This window comes from Sabethes cyaneus, chromosome 3, assembly GCF_943734655.1.
Source record: "Sabethes cyaneus chromosome 3, idSabCyanKW18_F2, whole genome shotgun sequence".
NCBI lineage: Eukaryota > Metazoa > Arthropoda > Insecta > Diptera > Culicidae > Sabethes > Sabethes cyaneus.
Genome location: NC_071355.1, coordinates 90,759,839 through 90,783,855, shown reverse-complemented (window position 1 = coordinate 90,783,855; position 24,017 = coordinate 90,759,839).

The window sequence follows — 24,017 nt, the reverse complement described above, 5'->3', positions numbered from 1 at the left end:
AACCAAATGATAAGAACATTTCAGGGTTTCCGGACAAACGGCCGCCGCTGATCAAGGCTTTCCTGGAGCGGGTAATGCGCCACGTGCGTGTTTCGGGGGCACTCACGAGTCCGTCCGAATCGCGCAGAGGGTTACCGCAAGGGAAAGGACTGTCTTGTAGGCTATTCAACATCGCTAATAAATTTATGATCCTGCGAGGGGGCATCAAAACGAAAGGAACGAACTTCAGCAAAAGTAACTCCTAACCTCCATAGACGACCTAGACATCATTACAAAAAACATCGGGACGGCGGAGGTAATCTAGGCCCGACCAAAAGTAGAGGCTAGGCGGCTTGGGTTACTAATCAATGCTTCGAAAACCAAAAATATTATAGGAAGAGGCTCCAGAGAAAATAACATCTGACCTAGCTGACAGAGACTATTGACGGCAATGATGGTTAATGAGTTCGTGTATTTTGGATCTCCAGTCACCGCCGACAATAATACGAGTAAGGAGATTAAAAAACGCTTTCTAGCTGGAAGTCGGGCTTAACCCTTATCCTCCGCGGCAACACTTCGATCGAGGAGCTTACGGCGTAAAGCAGACGATGTACAAAAAGCTAATCAGGCCGCTAGTCTTCTACGGACTTAAGACAGTTACTTGAAAAAAATACCCATCGTACACCTGGCGAAAATTGGGAGACTACGGTGAGCCGGCGACGTCGCAAGGGTGCCGTACGACTGTGCAGTGAAATTCGTTCTCTTCAAGAACCCCACTGGCACCAGGAACAGAGTGGTTCCAAAAGTTAAATAGGGGGTATTAAATAAGGCTTACAGAAGGAACGGTTTATAAGCTTTTGTTTTATTTAATTTCACTCGTGCCCTTGAAAACAAGGGGCGCAAGTTCTATGAAACATTTGGTATTTTTACGCCAGCGTTAGCTGTTTTACTATCTAACCAACGCGGCTACTACCAACTTGCCATGAATTGGCCGGGATTTAATCTCCCGGAATCAGGCGATCAAAATTGGGTTGAATAGTGGGAAGGGTCGCTACAAATGGACACTCATGCGGCCGCTGAGTGCAGGTATGAAGACAGTTCGTGCCGATTTTTAACCGGAACGGACCGGAAGCTGGACTTCAATTTTCGTTCCGATGTCGAACGCTACTACAGATCGCTAAATTTCGTTGGTGACGACAGGGTGCTATTCGATCAGTTAGAACCCCGAAAGTTTGGCATCGTGGCACTGCAGGAGATCTGTCGCAAAGGCGAGAAGGTGTGGAGCATCCGTGGCGGTAAAGCCCGATTTTTCCAGAGTGGCGGAGTGACCAATGAGCTGGGAACGGGCTTCGTAGTGTTGGGCAAAATGCAGAATCGCGTAATGGACTGGAAAGCGATCAACGAGAGGATGTGCGTGTTGAGGATAAAAGGCCGTTTCTGAGGAGGAAAAAGCGCCAGAAGGAGGACAGAGATCGTGAGGAGCTTGAACAACTATTCCGGGCTAATGACACCCGCAAGTTTTACGATAAGGTGAACCAAACTCGCAAGGCTCGCACACCAAAACCTGACATGTGTAGGATCGAGGGAGGGGATCTAATCACAAACGAGCGCGAGGTGGTCGACAGGTGGAAGCAGTTCTTCGATGAACACCTCAACGGCGATATAGCAGCAGGAGACGCGATGGAAGTTAACCTCGGAGTACCTACAAACGACAGCAGAGTACTGGCTCCCGATCTCGAAGAGATTCGACGAGAAATCGGTCTCCTGAAAAATAACAGAGCCGAATAATAATTGGGAAGAAGAGAAACTACCGGAGGATGGAAGGCGTAGTCTGTCCCATCTACAAAAATCGTGACCGGCTAGACTGCTGTAACTACCGCGGCATTACGCTGGTCAACGCCGCCTACAAGGTGCTCTCCCAGATTTTGTTGCGTCGTTTACCCTTAATAGCAAGAGAATTCGCAGGGCAGTATCAGGCGGGCTTTATGGGGACCCGTCCTACTACGGATCAAATTTTTACTCTCCGACAAATCCTTCAGAAATGTCGAGAGTACAACGTGCCCATGCATCACATTTTCGTAGATTTCAGAGCAGCATACGATACCGTTGAACGCGAACAGCTATGGCAGATAATGCACGAGTACGGTTTTCCCGACAAACTGACGCGGCTGATCAAAGCTACTCTGGAACGAGTGATGTGTTACGTACGCGTTTCGGGGACACTCTCAAGTCCTTTCGAATCGCGCAGAGGGTTACGGCAAGGGGATGGACTGTCCTGTATGTTATGCAATATCGTTATTGAAGGTGTGATCCGGCGAGCGGGCATGAAAACGAGAGGAACGATCTTCAGCAAGAGTAGCCAACTCCTAGCCTTTGCATATGACCTCGACGTCATTACTAGAAACCGTGGGACGGCGGAGGCAATCCACGCCTAAAAACTAAAAACAGAGGTTAGGAGAATAGGGTTATAAATCAATGGGTTGAAAACCAAATATATGGTTGGAAGAGGCTCCCGAGAAAGTAACGTTTGTCTCTCACGAACAGTGACTATTGACGGCGATGAACTGGAAGTGGTTGATGAGTTTGTATATTTGGGATCTCAGGTCACCGCCGACAATTATACGAGTAAGGAGATCCAACGACACATTCAAGCTGGAAATCGAGCCTACTTTTCCCTTCGCAAGACGTTTCGATCAAAGAGCATACGACGCCGCACAAAGCTGACGATGTACAAAACGCTAATCAGACCGGAGTTCCTCTACGGATATGAGACAGTAACTTTACTTACGGAAGACATACGTGCACTTGCCGTGTTTGAATGATAGGTGTTGCGGACTATTTTTGACGGAGTACAAACGGAAAGCGGAGACTGGCGCATGAACTGCGATTTGCAGGTAATACTTGGAAATATTCCCATCGTACACCTGGACCAAGTTGGAAGACTACGGTAGACCGGCCACCTCGCAAGGATGTCGAACGATTGTGCAGTGAAATACATTCTCCTCAAGAATGTCGTCGGCACCATGAATAGAGGGTCCCAACGTGCAAGATGGCTCGACCAGGTTGAAGCCGACTTGCGTGTGTCGAGATGCGCAACGAATTGGCCCAGGACCGAGTACAATGGAGAGGAATTCTTGATACGGCCACCCCGGCTCTAGGCTGAATAAGTAAGTAAGTATGTCGGCTGTTGGGATTTAATTCTCGGATTTTTTTCTCGGCTGAATCAGTCTCATAAAATGTCAAAAACGAGTGTGATACATCCGACAGTTTCGATGATTTGATGAAAAAGATTAAATAAATCATCGAAACTGTCGGATGTACAGGCCAAACGCGTTTTTGACATTTTTTAAGACTGATCAAGCCGAGAAAAAAATCCGAAGATATCAGTTTTGAAAAAATTCTTGCAGTATGTGGATACAATCGAGCGAAAGATAGGGTTGGTCGCTTGCTTTTCTATAACTGTTCACTTTCTAGACACCAACTTGGACTAGGTTTATCGCGGTCCCAAAAATTTTAATTGGGATGAGGAGACTTATCACACTTCCCTACCACAGAGATCAAATCGGTCTAGGTTAATAGCGGTCCTATTGTAAGTACGAGAGGACTTTATCACTTTTTCTGGCGTACATCTCAAGTACAGATATCAATTATTATAAGTTTGATCGTCGTAAAGTATTTTCTACCTATTGGGACGAGGTACTTTGTCACTTTTTTTTCTAAAGGTAAAGTAGTCGAAATCACGGTAAACAGAAGCAGTATGCATAAAGCTGTAACTGTCGTCCCTGCCTGTGAAGCAAGACGATCACTAAGAAAACGTATGGGAATATTGGACCTTGAAACTTTTCGTTAATTTTCACTCATTCGTGATTAAAAAAGAAAATTATAATAGCAACCACTTAGTTGCTACATCTGTTATGAGTCGATCGGTATCCAAACCATGAAAATCCTGTCATTATTGGCAGAGCTATTAGCATTTAAATTCTTTCATATTTTCGTAACGGTAACTAGAACGTGAATTATTGAATGACACCCTGCATTAAGACGTAGTCCTACGTAAAAAAACACAAACAAATATTTTCCAGACTTAAAAGAAGTTCAACATTCACGCTCTAATGAGAAAATATTATTTTAAATGTCAATGTTTTGAAACAAAACGTGTTTCTTTTATAGTTAATGCTATGAAAATGTGAATATGGACTATTGAAACAAACAAATTCAGATAACAATAATGTAACCCAACCGACATATACAGTGAAATGAACTACTGAGACAAATGCGAACCTTCTCAGTGCGTTGAACAAACAATAAATCCATTTAAATAACAGATTTATATGTATGTTATTCTATATAACGATAATAATTCATCGTTCCACGGGAACCTACTCAAAGCCTTTAGGCGTACCCGGTTCCTGCCGGGCCGGTGGCGTACTCTCGTACAGCTAGTCATTATTATGCGGCAAGTATGACAAAGATGAATTAGATTCTTAAGCCGACCGGCACCGACAGCAGACACGGACGTGCGGTGTTTCCGCCTACGCGAAGGGATTTTCCTGAAATGCACGTTTGGATCTCCGTGTGATTGATGTATTTATTGTGCCAGGTAAATATTGATATTATCACTGTTGGTATATCTAGAGTAAAATGGAATCTTAGCCCTCTGTACAGTGGTAAAGTTAAAGGTGTACGTGTGTATATGGCAAGTGCTGAATCGGTATTAATTATACCACATGATACTTTAAGGATTTCTGGTTGGAACGCCTATCGTATCCGTGAATAGGCAAGGATTTTTTGAACGCTAGCGTCAGAAACTGCTTACAATTTATATGAGGTGTTGGAATATTGAAAAATCATTCTTTCATTGCTTAAAATAAAGTTACCAGCAAAAATGATTTTTATTTGTTTCTATTTCATCAATCAGAGTAATGCGAATGATTGTGCCTCTATTGTTCATTTCTCATAAAAGGTACAAAAATATAATATCCGATCGATGGATGTACGTCACTTACTATTGATTGCTGTTTAAATACCTGCACAGTGGTAAAGACGATAATCAACAATGATGATAGATAAGATTTTCTACCTTTTGATGTAGACCGGAAATTGTGCACCATTTGCTACGTGCACTATCCTAGTAGAAGGCCAGCATGAAATCACTATTCTATTGGGTGAAAATGTTTACCTTTGTATACGTTTCTATGTGCGAGCAGAGAGAAACAGAGAAATCATCTGGCTAATTAAATGTTTTCTACATAGCAGTGGCGAAGTTTCGCCTACCGCCATCACAATGATTGATCGGTGGTATTCTATTTATTGCTGATCCGTATCTACGGGTTTGGAGTTACGCTTCAGTGGCTTACCTTGCTCATCGTAAATTCCTATTATAGTGACAACGTGGCGATTGTTGGTAAACATTCAGCGTATTCAATTAAACATATACCTATGCGGTTATTTGTAACATTTCATTGCTAAGATAAGCTATGAAAGCTGAACTGCAAGGCTTTTGATAGTACCATTATGCATATCACTTATACATTCGTACAACTCACAAAACATAGCTTTTATGATTATTATTTTGATTAGCCTTACCAGTAAATACCGCATTTTCTTAGGATTAGCATGAAGCCGACTCGACTAGAAAACTACAACTTCCACGCTCGAGCAAACAAATGAAACGCAAAAATGTTCAAAGACCATGCCATATTGCCACATCTATGCGCAGTCCAACTCGTTACGCTATGTATATTAAGTTACGAAGCTGATTTTTCATGTGAGATTTTAATCTTTCGGTATCAAAAGAAGACGCAACGCTACATTGCTATTCGCTCATAAAATATTTTCAACATTTGTCGGGAATGAAATATGCATAACGCATCCATGCATACGATGTAGCAAGCGAGTAATGGTTTTCCGCTCCAACGTCAAGAAGCTAGCAGCTAGCGAGCTAGTAAAGTCTGCCGGAATCCGCCGCGAACGAAGCACCAATAAAAATGATACATGAGATGGCGAAAATGTCGAAAGAACTTTCTATTTTTCACTCCGTTTTTCCAATATCATGAATATTTACCCGAAGCAGCACGCTCGAAGCCAGGCAGAATCTTGCGTCGTCGGTCTGGTCGAAAGAAGATGAAAATTCATATGTTCGCGGAACTTCATAGTTTTGCGAAACAGGAAACAGGTTTTTCAATTTCAATTTTACATCCCGTCATTCCGGATGTCTGATTTTTCTTATTTGATACTCTCCTGTAAGAATAAATAGAACACCCACGGCTCTGTCTTGCAATGAGAAAGTTTTGGGAAGCTGAAGCTCATTTATTTTAAAAAATGACATGAACACATAATGCAAAACAAATGAAAAAGAAGTTTTGCAATGAATAATGATGCTTGTTATTTGAGTTAATCCGCTGTTTGTGAAACGCAGAAATGCTATAATCACTAATTATGACTTGAACCATAACTTCACCGAATGATGTTGTAACCCCTTAATCGTAGGTCACAATGCACGAGAGCTAAATTTTTCATTTAAATTCCTATATTTTGTATTATAAACTAAATCTAATTCATCTAATTGATTAATCCAATATGTTTTCTAATTTAAATAATTAAAATCTAATTAAAATAAAAATTTTGCTTTAAAACTAAAATTCTATTCTAATTACCTTTCTTGAGTTAAATATACCTAATTTAAATTTAAATTCAAATAAAATCCCAATCCCGCTCCTAATACCCCTCCATATCAACTCCGACAAAAACCGTATACATTGACGCAACTGCCCGCCTGTCAGTGGACCAACGTTGACAGCTACGCGAGATGTCAGCATGACTTGCAAAATTGGGCGGAGTTGGATAAATACGCCGTCTGCCCTGCGGACGGCCTTCTTTCTGGTAACAACCATAGACCGAACCAAGTCGCGTCATTTTATAAAAGTATAAATTTTCGCCAGGTGACGACAAAAATTAAAAAGTGAGCCAAGTGTGTGAGTGACCGCATCTAGTGCCTTCCCGTTCCCGTTGGCCCGTGCAAATCACCCGGCTACGATCGCGGACGCGGATTCTTTTGTGTTCCGTATTTCACTGGCAGACTGCGGGACCCCTCGAGATTCGAACCAACCAGCGACCTGTGAACGAGGCCTTCAACGGTATCACCGGCGGCTAAAGGCGGCCAGCGAAGTTGGATTCCCGCCGCCCACCAGATTGATTGAGACGGCTGTTCTAGACACCACCCGGCCACGAGGTGGCAGCACAGCTAAAATTCACCACCCTGAGCAGACTTCGGAGGAGCTACGACACAGCTACGTTGAGGTATACAACCATCCAAAAACCCTTTCCCATCCTGACGCCAAACGATATTTGAATAAATTCGTTGTATCTAGTGAATTACATTATCTTTTCATCATATTTGATCATAGAGCCCTGCTATATTCTTTTCCACGTGCTCGCTTGTTCTCCGCATTGACTTATGTCCGCCCTGAGACGTTCAGACTGAACAAAAGAAAAGTTACAATGTTTTAAAATAAAAAATAGGCATAGATGGTTTTAAGAAGACCGTGGTTGTCATTTCTTGAGCCTCAATTTCTCACATGTTCGTTTTTCGACGTATTGATTCTTAGCACAATTTCTAGAAAATCTAGAATCCCACCTTGTGTTTAGGTGGCGTTAATTGGTATAATTATACGGTAATTGCACCAACTAAGGACATCGCCATTTTAATAAATGAGATAAACCACTCATTTTATCCTTTCATTACATAGTATCGCCGATAAAGAGTGCCCCACTTTAAACTCCATCACGAAAAAACGCAGTAGAAAATTTTCCATTTTTTGAAAATTTGAGTAGAAGTAGTTTAGAGTGTATTGTTTACACTGTATTTTAATCGCTGTCAATTTTTCGAAAGTTGGAAAAAATGGTGTCATCCGTAAAGCAACGTCGCGAATTGATTTTGCGCTAGCACCTGGAAAATCCTCAACTCTCTCATCGCATCGGGACATCGGAGAACAACTCGGAATCGTGCAGTCAACGGTGAGTCGCGTGATTTAACGAAACTTTAAACTCTGAGCATCGAACGAAAGGAGAAATGCAGTCAGAATTGATACTGTAGGGTAAAGAACTAGTTTTAAGCAGTCTAAGCGGGTCACTGATTGTATTACCTTATTACAAGCGATGGGTTGACTAAGTGGGGGATATCAGCATACCAATCTTCTTGCTATCTTTAGTTCTTCAAGCTGTTACCATTGGAAGACACTATTGTTGAGCTAAACTTTTGATTTTTCGCTTTAAAAGTTGGAGCGGCGGAACTAATTTTGAACACACCGAACCCATTTTAACCCGCAAGGTGCTATTTTAAGCAATCCTGAAATCTGATTTTTTTTACGTCCCGTTAAAAAATCCCTCGAACTTTTCCCCCTATTCAGTAAGTTCGCGTTCCTATCCGCGACCTACTAATCGGCATCTGATGCGTAATCGGCATAGCGTATCGGCATAGATGCGTAAAATGCCATCTGTCTAAATTGTTTATCGGGGCATACACTCACCGCACCGTTCGGCAAACGGTATTCGTCGTCTCTTTTATTCTCTGGTTTTCTTATGGGAAACTGCGAGTTTGACGTCTCACTCGCTGTTCATAAGGATGGTGGGAGAACAAAAGAGGTAAACATATAGCAGTACAAACGATCCGCTTAGAACAGTGTTGTCAAAGCAAATAACATTGAAACACATCGTTGCTTTATTGAATCACTGAGAAAATCTTCGAAAATTATTGAAAAAGCTGTCTTTTGTGTTGTTTTTAATAAAGAAAAATTAATTATGAACATACATTTCTCTTGAAAGTATTGAACCACGTTTTCACCATAGGAGGTTTCAGTTAATTTCAAACTTAAAATTCTTATTTCCAGAACCGAAACAGTGTCTTGGCAACACGATAGCTCATCAGTTGTGCTGCAGCTGCTGCTAGTGGTGAACAGGTTCCGTCAATTCAGAATTTGTTTTCAGTTTTGTTAGAAAATAATAAAACTTTTGGCTAGTGACAAAGCCTTAGATAATAGAAAAAAGAGACTGAATAATATGGTATGTGACAATTGAGTGCTTGACTTTCAGAGTGGTTGTAATCAGTGCTGAAAATTTGATGAATTCGTTAGTAGCGAGGTGGCGATTGCTGAAGAGCAGCTGAAAAATGTACGTTTTTGGACAACAATTTTTAATTCATTATATTTCTTGTCGGAAACCCAGTAAATTGTGTTTGTGTGAATGAAATGTATGGTTAAGTGATTTGTGAAGATGATCCTATCAAAAGATTTTGAAAATATGAATAAAAAAGTGCATTTTCGGATCATTTATGTTCAACTGATTAAAATAGGTAACACTGCTTAACTCGTTCCTTACCCTATTAGCGATCAGGATCACAAGCGTGTCGTGAAAGCGTTTAAGAGGAATCCCAATGCTTCGGTCACGGATGTGGAAAAAAAGTTGAATCTGTCCCAGTCTTTCGTTTAGAGAGTCAAGGACCGGGAGGGAGGTCCAAATCGTGACGAACGGCAAAATACGGTGGGAAAGTCACGGGCCCAGAAACTGTACACCCAGATGCTGACGAAGCCTCATTGTTTCATCATGGATGATGAGACTTACGTCAAGGCGGACTTCCGGACTTATTATTCTGCACCATCCAGTACAAGTTTGATGCTCCGGAGGAAGTAAGGAAGCAGAAACTTTCAAAGTTTGCCAAGAAATACATGATTTGGCAAGCGATCTGCTCATGTGGCAAACGGTGTGCGTCGTTCGTAACCGGGACTATAAACTATAACTATTGAAGCAACACGAGGTCCCAACGATCTTTTGGCCGTATCTAGCTTCGTGCCACTATTCGAAGGGTGTTCTGGAGTGGTACGAAGCCAACGGGGTCACTTTTCGCACCCAACCCAAGTAGCACACTTTAGGCCCATTTAGTTGAAGCAACCGAATTACAACTAAAATCAGCCATATTTCGGTTTCCACAACAACTTTGTAACAACCGTGCTAGTAGGGAGCCCCTCCCAACGCACCGGAACTTAGGCCCATCGAAAAATACTGGGCCATTATGAAGCCGGCACTACGGAAGCATCCCAAGGAGGCCAAAGCTGAGGAAGACATGAAGAAAAACTGGGTTTCCGTACAGAAGAAGCTGCAGCTAGATGTTATACAGAACCTTATGAGTGGAGTTTAGCGGAAGGTGCGCGCATACGATTATGGAATTGAAGTTGAATGAAATGAATATGCCAAGAAGTCTTTTCGAAAACTATTGCGAGCGATCCGCCGTTGGAAGTGTCAGCTACAGCGGGGTAGCCCCCGGCAGAAATCACATCACATCACTGTCACAGTTGGTCAAAATTGTATTTGGTCAAATTACGAACGGCTATTTAGCCAAATCACAGAAGGCCGAAATACGAACTGCGCTAGTTGGCTGAATTTCTTCGAAAACTATTTTTTTTAATAATATTAATAAAAAGAATGCTTTTAAAGTCAATGTTAAGCTCATTAGACTTGTACACGGCTGGGTAATGCGTACAATCGGTGCCTAACGTATTGGATATAAAATAGACCCCACAGTGGTCCACAGCTTCTTACCCAGCAACTCTTATCCCTACCTCCTCGGGGTACCAGCCGGGATACGAGCAACCTCGGTGGAGATCGGGTAACCAACCCCGGTGGAAACCAAGGTCGTATGCTGATAGGGGAGCAGGGCTCTTTCGAGCTACGTTGGCCCTCTGGCGATACTGTGGGGTTGGCTGCAGGCTTTGCAAGCCTAAACCACTGAAAACCCAAAGCAATGGACACCGTAACTAATAATAATTCTAATCGGAACCACCGGCAAAGACCCAGGCGACAAAAACAGACTAACGTTTGGGAATAAGGAACATGGAACTGTCGGTCTCTAAATTTCCTCGGAAGTACCCACGTGCTTTCTAAAGAAGTGAAGCGCTGCAGGAGGTATACTAGAAAGGAACGATGGTACGTACGTATAGAGATGGTCATACCATGTACCAGACCTGCGGCAATACACACGAGCTGGAAACAGCTTTTATAGTGATGGGCGAGATGCAGAAGCGGGTGGTCGAGTGGTGGCCGATCATCCCCCGAATGCGCAAATTAAGGTATCTTGACTGACGACCGTGCGGTGATCGAAAGCTGGAAGCAGCACTACGATGAACGCCTGAATGGTGTGCAGGCGGAAGACCATGATAGCGGAGGATGTGACCACATTGGTGTAGCAAGCAACGAAGATGTGTCACCCCCATCGATAAGGGAAGTTAAAGAAGCCATCCAGCGGCTGATGAACAACAAAGCAGCGGGAAAGGATGGCATTGGAGCGGAACTTTTTAAAATGGACCCGGAATGGTCGGTTATCTGCATCAACTGATTGCCAAGATTTGGGATACGAAACGACAACCGGAGGAGTGGAAAGATGGGGTTATATGTCCTATCTACAAGAAAGGCGAAAAGGCGAAAGGCTGGATTACGAGAACTACCAAGCGATCACTATCCTGAATGCCACCTACAAAGTGATGTCCCAAGTCATCTTCCATCGACTATCGCCAATAGATTTGTGGGAAGTTACCAGGTCGGCTTCATGGAGGGACGGTCTACAACGGACCATCAATCTTCACCCTGCGGAAGATCCTCCAGAAGTGTCGGGACTTGCGAGTACCCACGCATCATCTGTTCATCAATTTCAAAGTCGCATATGATGGTGTAAACCGATAAGAGCTATGGGAAATTTTGGACGAAAACGGCTTTCCGGGTAAGCTTGCTAGATTTATCTTGGCTACGATGGATGCGATACAGTGCTGTGTGAGAATCTCGGGTGGATTGTCGGACCCATTCGAATCTCGCAGGGGATTTCGACAAGAAGATGGTCGGGCCTACTACGGACATCACAAACACTTGCGGTCGAACGCTAATTAGGCCGGTTTTCCTCTACGTGCACGAATCGTGTACACAGCTGTAAGAGGACCTACGAGCAATCGGAGTTTTCGAACGGCGCACATAGGAGTATTTGGCCCAAAAAGTTGGCCATAAGTCCGAAATATGAAATGCATGATTTTTATTTATATGTAGTATCTGTAACCTCAGCATAGTCTACTAGTCACGTTAGTATGATTTTGAACTGAATTTATGCTTTTCTTCGCTCAGCAAGCTGCCTATTTAGAATGCCATTCGGCAGTAAATTTTTTCGCTTTTAAAATGCGTTCTTCCGCTCGTTGGTGCAAAAACCTAAAAATCCGAGTGAAATAGTGTCTATTCACCATGGGTAAGTATTTATCAGCAAAGAAGGATGTTATTCAATAGTTTTCATGTATAATTGCATAAAATTAATGAATGTCTTCGATACGAATAGTGATTACGAAAATTACCCCAAAATAGTGGTAAGATCTTAATACTTTAATCAATGTTTTAGTAACCTTCCGAGCATGTCCCGGCAAAATTTCAATCACCATCAGATAGGTCAAACATCACAGAATATAGTGGAATCGAAAAATCTTCCGCATGGTTCCGCTTTGTCGTTTTTTAGACATTTAATTATTTTAAGGTAGGAGTCGTGCGGGTAAGACCGGCACAGGGGATAAGACAAGCACGCATAGAGTTTTACTAGAATGCATTAATCAATTGTGTTATTAAAGACTCAACATATTTGTATTTATTATTTCAGATGTTTTAAAACAGATCGAGCTTACTATAAATCGTAAAATATCAAAATAATAAACAAAATAAACGCGAGTGTCGCTGATGCGCAGCCCGTTGTAACTTTTCGCGAGTAGGTTTTAAGCTTTATTTCTCAGAAGAAGTTTCAAACTAAATTTTAAGATTTTATATATTCTAGCTAGCATTGTTTTTCATAAGTGAGATTTAAGTAGAAATATGATTAATAAATGTATAAAAATCGTCTTCTTAAAAAACGTGCCTTGGGAGTAAGACCGGCACCTTTCGAACGGGGTAAGAAAGGCATATTTGCAGGTCGCCGGCAACAGTCACAGTCTGCGTTTGTCTCGCCCTGAATCATTTCACACACTCGTTCAAAGTCATTTATAGAGAAAAAGATGTTATTCAATGTTACGGAGAACCCTCATTATGGTTACCGTACATGTACCGTATTAATGACTATCGTCCGATGGTCAGTAAACTGACCACTTTCGTGGAGGTTAACGGAAGTTATTCGGCTCTGGTCATTAAGGTATATGATTTGACTTCTATTGGGTTTGCCATCGACTTCTAGAGTGATTCGAGAAAGTACATGATGGGCTTAGTTAATTTTAAATTCCTTTTATTCTCATAGTATGCATGTTTAAATTATTCTTAATAAAAAACAATATACTGTACTAAATAAAACTTTGGTGGGAAATTTTCAAGAATACAATGCAACAGAGATGTTTTGAATAGACTTCTGCTTAATTCGGATCCATTGCTTAGTAGCTCAAGGCCGATACCAAGAAAAAAAGTAAACCTTTTTCGACCGAAACGTTGAAGATGTTGGAGGCAAATCAATTTCAAACTGAAGAATATGAGAAATGCAGCGACTATGAAACAGAAGACTAGAATGTGATGCTTCTATACGTATACGTACACACCCAGGGCCTTTAATTATCACTGAATTTCAAACAAAACAGAAAATCTTTTTTCTTAGCATACATTGTTTTTTATGCCTCTGAGTTTCGTATGTACAACTGCACAGTGATTTTCATCATAGTATACAAGTTCAATATATCGTGAAAATAGAACAGCAGAAAGTGATTTTCAAACCCAGAAGGTGATATTCACTTCAGGAAAAAAACAATTTTAAATGCAGTAAATGAAAAGAAAAATCTTATGTCCAACAGCTGAACGCAATAGATGCTAAATAACAACATAAATTTTTTTTATTGATTTTCACTGCTCAAACGTGAATATCAGTTTGTTACAATATCACAGGGCGCTGATATTCTATATTCTCGTGCATGAGGTTCATGCTTGCTGTATATAGTTATTATGTACGTTTGATCAAAGCAAGCAGATTTTCAATGCAAGGTAGACTGATAATCCAGAAGTTTGAACGTTATGCTGATGAATATTAACAGCACTGTACACACCTACACATTTACATACATACATACACTTTTACATCACACATACACCTGTACTAGCTCACATACATACATACACACATCCCAACACCTAATAAATCGTTATGTTCTTAATCGGTTTTTTATAAATATAAGAGAAAGATACGAATTGAACTTTACAGGGGATTAGTTGGCAATTTCTTTAACTTCATATGCAGAGTTGGGAAATATTTAATTTCTGATCATGTTTTATCAATAACGACTGGAAAGAAGCAATTTAGAATTTTGGCCAGCTTTTTGGGGCAAATACTCCTATGTGCGGCGTGTGCTAAGAACCATCTTTGGCGGAGTGCAAGAGAGCGGTGTATGGAGGCGAATAATGAACCACGAGCTCGCGCGTCTCTACGGTGAATTCAGAAAGTGGTTAAAGCTGGACGGATACGCTGGGCAGGGCATGTTGCTAGAATGCCGGACAACTATCCTGCAAAAATGGTTTTCGCATCGAATCTGGTAGGAACAAGACGAAGTGGGGCACAGCGAGCGAGATGGCAAGACCAGGGGTGACATTGCGATTCTCGTTTCGAGTGATTTTGGTTCGTTTCGACCACGTTAAACAAATGGGCGAAACGAATCAAAATCACCCGAAACGAGAATCGCAATGTCACCCCAGGTGTAGCAAGCTGTTTTAAATTGAGTCAACTCGACCCCTGGCAAGCTGATGGCAGATTGCCTAACATCCATTATGCCTTTCATACATTATGCCTTACGCCCGTATATGCAACGTCCATATGCCGGTTTCTATTTATTCGAAGACTAGCTGACCCGACAAACTTCGTATTGCCACAAATTAACCTGTGTTGTACATAAATCATGAATCTCGGATGATCTTTGTCACAATCTCGAGTTTTGCCATCCCCCCAGTGGGCGGCGCTTCCGACGGCGGGTCACCGGCAACACTCGCGACCGTCTCGTCCTGAATGATCTAGTGCTACTATAGATAGTTTTTGTGGTCTTGTATTGACTAATGTCTCGAGTCTCGAATTTCTCGAGTTCGATTAGTTTTTGAGTTTCGCAAAAATTTCTGTTTTATTTGTATGAGAGTCCATAACCCCCTACCACAGGGGTGAGAGGTCTCTAACTATCGTAAAATAAATTCAAGACTCCAAAATCTCCCACATGCCAAATTTGGTTCCATTTGCTTGATTAGTTCTCGAGATAAGAGGAAATTTGCATTTCATTTGTATGGAAGCCCACCCTCTTAAAGGGGAGATGGGCCATAACTCGCTTTCTAAAGAAGAGAGGGGCTCAATTCACCATAGAAAAAAATCTTGCGTCCAAAACCACTTACATGTCAAATTTGGTTCCATTTGCTTGATTAGTTCTCGAGTTATGAGGAAATTTGTTTGTCCCCTCTTAAAGTTGGGAGGGGTCCTAATTCACCATAGAAAATATTCTTGCCCTCGAAAACTTTCACATGCAAATTTGGTTTCATTTGCTTGATTAGCTCTCGAGTTATGAGGAAATTTGTATTTCATTTGTATAGGAGCCCCCCCTCCTAAAGTGAGGAGGGGTCCCAGTTCATCATAGAAAAAATTTTTGTCTCCAAAAACACCCACGTGTCAAATTTGGTTCCATTTGCTTGATTAGTTCTCGAGTTATGAGGAAATTTGTATTTCGTTTGTATAGGAGCCCCCCCCTCTTAAAGTTGGGAGGGGATCTAATTCACCATAGAAAATATTCATGCCCTAGAAAACTTTCACATGCCAAATTTGGTTCCATTTGCTTGATTAATTCTCGAGTTATGAGGAAATTTGCATTTCATTTGTATAGGAGCCCCCCTTCCTAAAGTGGGGAGGGGTCCCAATTTATCATAGAAAAAAAATTTGTCTCCAAAAACACCCACGTGCCAAATTTTGTTCCATTTGTTGGATTAGTTCTCGAGTTATGAGGAAATTTGTATTTAGTTTGTATAGGAGCCCCCCTCTTAAAGTAGGGAGGGGTCCTTATTCACCATAGAAAATATTCTTGCCCTCGAAAACTTTCACATGCCAAATTTTGTTCCATTTGCTTGATTAGTTCTTCAGTTATGAGGAAATTTGTATTTCATGTGTATAGGATCCCCCCCTCCGAAAACGGGGAGGGGTCCCAATTCATCATAGAAAAAATTTTTGTCTCCAAAAACACTCACATGCCAAATTTGGTTCCATATGCTTAATTACTTCTCGAGTTATGAGGAAAATTGTGTTTCTTTGGTACAGGAGCCCCCCCTCTTAAAGTGGGGAGGGGTCCTAATTTACTATAGAAAATATTATTGCCCTCGAAAACCTTCACATGCCAAATTTGGTTCCATTTGCTTGATTAGTTCTCGAGTTATGAGCAAATTTGTAAGGAAGCCCCCCCTTTTAAAGAGGAGAGGAGTTATAATTCCCCTTATAAAGAGGGGAGGGGTCTCAATTTACCATAGAATAAATTCTTGTCACCGAAAACACCCACATGCCAAATTTTGTTCTATTTGCTTGATTAGTTGTCGAGTTATGCAGAAATTTGTGTTTCATTTGTATGGGAGCCCCCCCTCTTAGTGGGGGGAGGGGTTTCTAACCATCACTAAAACCTTTCCTGGCCCCAAAAAACCTCTATATGCATATTTTCATGCCGATTGGTTCAGTAGTTTTCGATTCTATAAGGAACATACGGACAGACAGACAGACAGACAGACAGACAGACAGACAGACAGACAGACAGACAGACAGACAGAAATCCTTCTTTATAGGTATAGATTACAGAACTCCAGACTGGGCATAGTATAGATGGTTCTCATGTACACAACAAAGGACGATACTACTAACGCCATCTCTGAAAAAAAATGCGTGTGATATTGATGACGATGTCATTCAAAAATGTCGGTGTGGTAGTGATTTTAGAATGATAGCACATCACATACTAACAGTTGCCACCGTCGTTCGTGGAGGATGTACTAACCATGTTTGTCGAGATTTGATGGAATGCCTAGTATTGGGTTCTATAGTCTTCGATTATTTTTTTTTTTCATATTTAGAAAATGCAAAACATTAACATGAACATAAAATAACATTCCATACTCTTATCCAGCCTGCAATGGTTTCTACACTTCACGCTTCGTTAGCTTCTCTTATATTGGTAGTTGTGCGTACTGCTTCGGGTGCAGGATGCTGCTCAATCACGAGAAAATCGAAGGTTACGAATAACACTCCTGGGACGCATATGTACCACTATGGCGAATGAAGTGTAAACAACCGATTGAAAGCTTTTTTTCACTTGTACCTACCCGCCCGACTAAATCCAAACCTCCCAGCCGATTCCACTATATATATAGTGAGCCATCATTGTGATACGCGTCGATCGTTTCGAGCACCTCAAATCTGCACTGTGTAAGGGAGGCTTTTTCAAGTCTAATGCACGATTCTGTTCACTCATGCGTTGAAAACCGAGCAACAGCATGGTTTCGAAATGTACTGGTATGTAGGAAGATTCATAGCAAATGGTGAAAATTATCCAACCAGGGCCAGTGGCTAATATAAAGAAGGGGGTGATCTCATGAATACGTTGCTACAAAATATGTGTGAATGTATGTGTAAAAATCAACACTCTATCTTTACTCAGCTTCAGAAACAAAAAAAAAACGAAAAAGCTCAACGATTCTGTTTGGCTATACGAAAATCTAATGCCCGTTGGTTGACAATGCGCTTACTGCGTTTTTCTCCAGGGTTAGGAGTCATGGCCACCCAATACCTAACAATTGTTGCAATTTTGGTACCCCTACTGAGATTCTTAGTTTAGAATGACTATGATGATAATGTTCACTGAAGACCGTACGCCTCCATTTCTGCATTATCGTTCTTCGCTGCTTCATCGAAACTATCTCCAGTCCAGCAGAGGCGTTGCCATGTGAGGTCACGAATCGATCGCAAGTCGGGTTACTAGAAAATTGAAATTTACAATAACTTTACTGAATGATGTTAAAAAGATACAATAAGAATTTTCGCAAGCAGTTAGTTTTAATTGATATGCATACCTATTTATATAGAACAAATAAGTCAGGCAATTGCAATTTATTTTTCAACCGAATCAGAAGTTTTAGCTATGGGACAATTAAAATTATTTAAGCAAACTTCGTTTTAGAACGGGACGAAAAACATTACTCATTGCAAAATCCAGCTCGGATGTTCCTCCCGAAAAGGTTATCCTATTTACGCTGCTTAGCCGAAAACAAACCCGTTCACATGGATCAGTTTGGTTAACACAAATTCCAGCTTTCTTGTTCCTCGTTCAGACTCAGAGCATTGTTCAAACCGTACATGTCGTCTCCGAAGAGAATAAATTTACATAACAATTACACTTTGTTTTCCTTGGTGAAGCTTTTGCCGCTTCTTACCCGGTGCTTTGCATTTCGATTCGACAGTTTTGCCTATAGAAGCATTGGAATTTACATGGTGTGCCATGTTGAACAGAGCCGAATATGCAAACGCCGGGAGGAGTTTATTGCTAATCTCTAGTGCCATCACCGCAGAGTTTCGTGCAATTCGGAGCGTATATAGTTTAAGTTGTCCTACCAACAACTATCGAAATATTTAGAGATGAAAAACTATTATTACCAAATACTACTACCCTCAGGTTAAGATTTTCAGCTAGAAACTACTGCCGACATGAACTAAACTAAAAATAAAAAAAATAATTCATAGAGCGCGGACGAATGTTTACGGGTAAACTCATTTAAAAGTGTAGATTACAACTTTTCGTTGTAATCAACACTTTAAACGAGTTTACCCGTAAATTGGTTGGATTTAGCTAAAAATTGGTTGAAACTACTCAATATGCCCTTAAAGTGTACAAACTCAGATTTTGAGTAGTTTTTCTACCAAATAATTGGTAGTAGGAACTTAAAAGTGCGTTATTTGTCACAGAGAATAATTCAATTATCAGTAGCAAGTTGCCAAAATTGGTTGAAATTTTTACCCAAAATTTAAGTTCATACACTTTAACGGCATTTTGAGTAGTTTTTACCAAGTTTTAGCTAAATCCGACCTATTTACAGGTAGAATCTTTCAAGAGTGTATCACAAAGTAGGCCCAACAATCATTAAGAATAGCTTATTCAACTGTTCTCCAGCTAATTCCTATGGAACAAGTGCTTGATAGGCTATTAAACAACAAATATGTTGCTTGGGAGGGTACCGGAGGGTATTTTCAGCTTGCTACTAAATTCAGCCTACATTCTTTTTCTTTTGTTGTGCTTTCCCAAATAAATACTTAGCCGCTATACAACAATTATAACTATTTTATAAAAATGTAAGTAATTTGCTAATTTTTATTCAAAACCGCTGTTTCTCCACTAGCACGTAATTAGGCTGAAAAATAGGAAATCTGCTCTCGATAATGGTTTGGAAAATACAATTATGTTCCTGTTTACTTATTCTAGAAATTAAACGGCTGTTAATACAGTATCACAGAACAATTCCACTTCTTTGTATCGAGAAGCATCATAAAAATTCTCCTCTGATATGAAAATATTATAAATCAATTTTCATTCACTAGCAATTTGCAGCATTTTGCTCTTACTTTCAGCCTAAAAAATTTACACTACTACAAATATGCGAGGCAGATGCGCCTGAAACATTTCAAGCATGTTGAAATACACTCAAATATTTTGTTACACGGTTTGTTTTTTTCGATTATTAACCGTTATGTGTGCAACAGGGTACCCGGGTACCTTTTCAGTTTTAAAATAGTTATAACTCATTCAATTTAAAACATACGTCATTGAAATTTTGCGACATCGTAAAACTCGTTGATCTTAAGTAATTGAGGTTTTTTTGGTGCATATCCATAAAGGGGATTACCAATGAGAGGCACTTGAATGTTTTTATTACGTAGGAGGGCGACAAGGGCACCCGGGTACCCATGATTTGCTATGTTTGTAACTTTGGCTATCTTGAACCGATTTGGATGAAACCAGTGGCATTTGATTCGTACATTTATCCAGTTTTGATTAGACAAAGCATTTGGCCATCAAATGACATGTAGTTCCCGGGAATCAATAATTCCGGAGCAACGTCCGGTAAAGCGTGGGAAGCCGCTTGTTTTGAAAGAATATCAGCTTTCAGCAAAGCTATTAGCTTTGAACTTGACATTGTGGATCCTTTTTTCATCTTATTATATAAATTGGTGACTTTAGATCGCATTGGCCATTCCAGAATTGGGTTCCTGTAGGGTTACAGATGGCCAGTTGGGTGCCTAATCCATTATTAGGATTGGTTTAGCGGATCTTTTAGATGTTTTGAACTGATATGGCCAGTTTAGTACTCATTAATAATTTCGGAACTGGTTCCAAATGTATAACGGATTGTTCTACGTTTTGAACTGTTCTGATAATGCTAAGCATTATCTTGAATCCTGCGGTATGATCTGTGACCCCGTAGAAACCGTTTTCGAAAGACCCAATCAAAATACATCAAAATGTAAAAAATATTACCTCCCGAACTAATTCCAAGAACTTTGATACCCATATTGCTAGGTTTTACCTCCAATCCTAGACTGGCCACCCATGACCCCACAGGAACCTACTCTGGAATGGCCAACCTGATTCATCTCATTATATGAAATAGTTCATTGTATGAATTTTTAGAGTTTTTATATCCGCATGACTGATTTTCCTGCAATACAAACAGTTCCCTACCTCACAGCGGACACTCTGTCGGAATTCCGGATTTTCGGGCCCCGTAAATCTTTTAAAGGCCAAATGGCCACATAATTCAAAACTAGATAAATTAACGAATCAAATGACACCTATTTCATCAAAATCGGTTTAAAATTGTTGATGTTATAACAATATCAATTTTGGGTACCCGGGTACCCTTGTCGCCCTGCTAAAGGTGTTTTTTTTGTCGCACACATAACGGTTAAGAACGAGGTGACATAGGGACCATTCAGTTATTTCTCAATACAGGCCTACACACTTAAATTTTTTTACCGAGCTCTGAGCAGCCGAACGTTCGGTAAAATTCAATGGTGCCAATCGACGTTTACGGATCATTAGTAATGTTTGGAATCATAAAAAAATTTTACCGAACGTTCTGCTGCTCAGAGTTCGGTAAAATTTATGGTAATTTACCGAACTCGGTACTTTTTTTTAAGTGTGTACACACTTAAAACGTTCGGTAAAATTTGGAACAGCTGAACGTCCGGTAAAAATTTCGATGGTGCCAATCGACGTTTACGGATCGTTAGAAATGTTTGGCATCAAAAAAAATTTTACCGAACGTTCGGCTGTTCCAAAGTTCGGTAAATTTTACCGAACTCTGTACTTTTTTTAAGTGTGTACGAATGTCGGGTCGGGCACGTAGTTTGTAAATGGTCCCTTAGTTGCACCGTTGTTCAGTAATCGAAAAAAACACACCGTGTAAAAAAAGATTTGAGGGTAGCTAGTTTTTGAGTGACAATCACTTACTTCTGGCGCTAATGGTCACTGCAAAACTAGTTATCTTCAATGAGCCGGTATGTAGGCAACACCGACACGTAAATCATCTGACTCTCTTTCGATCTACTGTTGAAGTACAGCAATCCACCGGATACGCCCTCGGGTGGTGCTGTTTGCTCATCGTAATTTCCCAGGTTTCTTCAAATAGATATAACTGGTTTTTGGTAGGTGATAAGCCTTTGATAAGCTCCAACAATATGCCAAAAATCAGTTTTATTGTTACTTGCGCAACTAAGAAATTATGGTGGGCGCACGCGCAGTACCACCGATCGAGTTATTCGGGAGATTGCTTTTGATTAACGTATATGGTATAAAGAATATGTTATGGTTTGTACCATAAAGACGCGTTCGACCTACCGGAAATTTAAACAAAACAGACACCACAATTAAAAATGGACATAAAATAATTGCAGCAACTTCATCATTTCTCGCGACTACATCTCAAATTTCAATATTCAGTAAATGTTATCCAACTTACTTACTTAATCAGCTCCAGGCCGAGGTTTCCTCTGCTGTAAGAAGAAGTCGTCTCCATTCCACTCGGTCCGTGGCCGCAATTCACCAGCTACGTAGTCTGCGTAGGGTCCTCAGGTCGCCTTCCACTTGATCGATCCATCTTGCTCGCTGTGCGCTCTACCATCTCGTTCCAGTCGGATCGTTATTGAGAACTTTTTTAACCGGGCTGTCGTGCGACTTCTCACGACGTGCCCAGCCCATCGCAGGCGACTGATTTTTGCAGTGTGAGCGATGGGTGGTTCCCTAAGCAGCTGCTGCAATTCATGGTTCGTTCGCCTCCTCCACGTTCCGTCTTCCATCTGCACTCCGCTGTAGATGGTGCGCAACACCTTCCGTTCGAAAACACTAAGGGCGCGTTGGTCCTCCACGAGCATGGTCAATGCCTTACAGGACTACCGGTCTATTCAGCGTCTTGTAGATTGTTAACTTCGTGCGGTTGCGAACTTTGTTCGATTGCAGCGTCCTACGGAGTCCAAAGTAGGCACGATTTCTTGCCATAATGCGTCTTTGTATTTCTCTGCTGGTGTCGTTGTCTGCGGTAACCACTGAGCCCCGATACACGAACTCTTCTACCACCTCGATTTCATCACCGCCTAAATGAAGCCGGGGAGGAAGGACAGCATTCACTTCTCTAGAACGTCTTCCTTTCATGTATTTTGTTTTCGATACATTAATGACAAGTCCAATCCGTTTGGCTTCAGCTTTTAGTCCGATGTACGTTTCCGCCATCCTCTCAAAGGTACGTGTAATGAGGTCAACGTCGTCAGCGAAACCAAGAAGCTGGACGTACTTCGTGAATATCGTGCCACTCGTGTCTGTCCCCGCTCTTTTTATCACACCCTCCAATGCGATGTTGAACAGCAAACATGAAAGCCGATCACCTTGCCGTAACCCTCTTTGAGATTCAAAGGAACTCGAGACTGCCCCTGATAATCAAACAACACACATTACTCGATCCATCGTCACCTTAACCAATCGTGTTAGTTTATCCGGAAATCCGTAGTAGTGCATAATCTTCCATAGCTGATCTCGATCGATCGTGTCATACGCCGATTTGAAGTCGATGAAGAAATGATGCGTGGGCACGTTGTATTCGCGACATTTCTGCAACACTTGCCGAAGCGCGAAAATCTGATCCGTGCTGGCACGGGCACCCATGAATTCCGTTTGATATTGCCCCACGAACTCCTTTGCAAATGGTGATAATCGACGACATAAAAGTTGGGAGAGTACCTTGTAGGCGGCGTTCAACAGTGTGATTGCGCGGTAATTACAACAATCCAACTTGTCGCCCTTTTTGTAGATCGGACACACGATGCCTTCCGTCCACTCGTCCGGTAGTAGCTCATCCTCCCAAATCTTGACAATGACCCAGTGCAGCGCTCTAGCCAGTGCGTCACCACCGTATTTCAGCAGATCGCCGGGTAACTGATCAGTCCCAGCCGCATTATTGTTCTTCAGCCGACCGATCTCTTCTGCTACTTCCTGGAGGTCGGGGGCTGGTATTCTGTCGTCTTCTGCACGTTCAAATGTTATTCAAGCAATTGGTATAAAAATCAGGTCTCGAATAAATATAGTTTCAACGTTATTCTTGAATACTGTTCACACGCACCATATGTTGGTGTATTAAGCTGAACGATTTCGTAATATAAAACCTAGATAATTTAGATATGAGCTTGGATAATCAAAGAACATAGATACGCCACTCCTCGGAGATTCAATTGTCAGTAAGGTGGCTCCTGACGGCACGAGGGTTTACTAACCTGAACACGTTTGATAATATCATCTGTCACTAACACTTGTGTAAAATGAGAAGGCGAAATAATGACTATGATAGTCTAGCGCCGCCAGTAGATAGCGCTGATGGCATGCTTTTTACTCATGTATGAGGAAATCGGAGACTGGCATATCTAGTTCCTTACAGCTAATACAGCTTACACGCAGCAG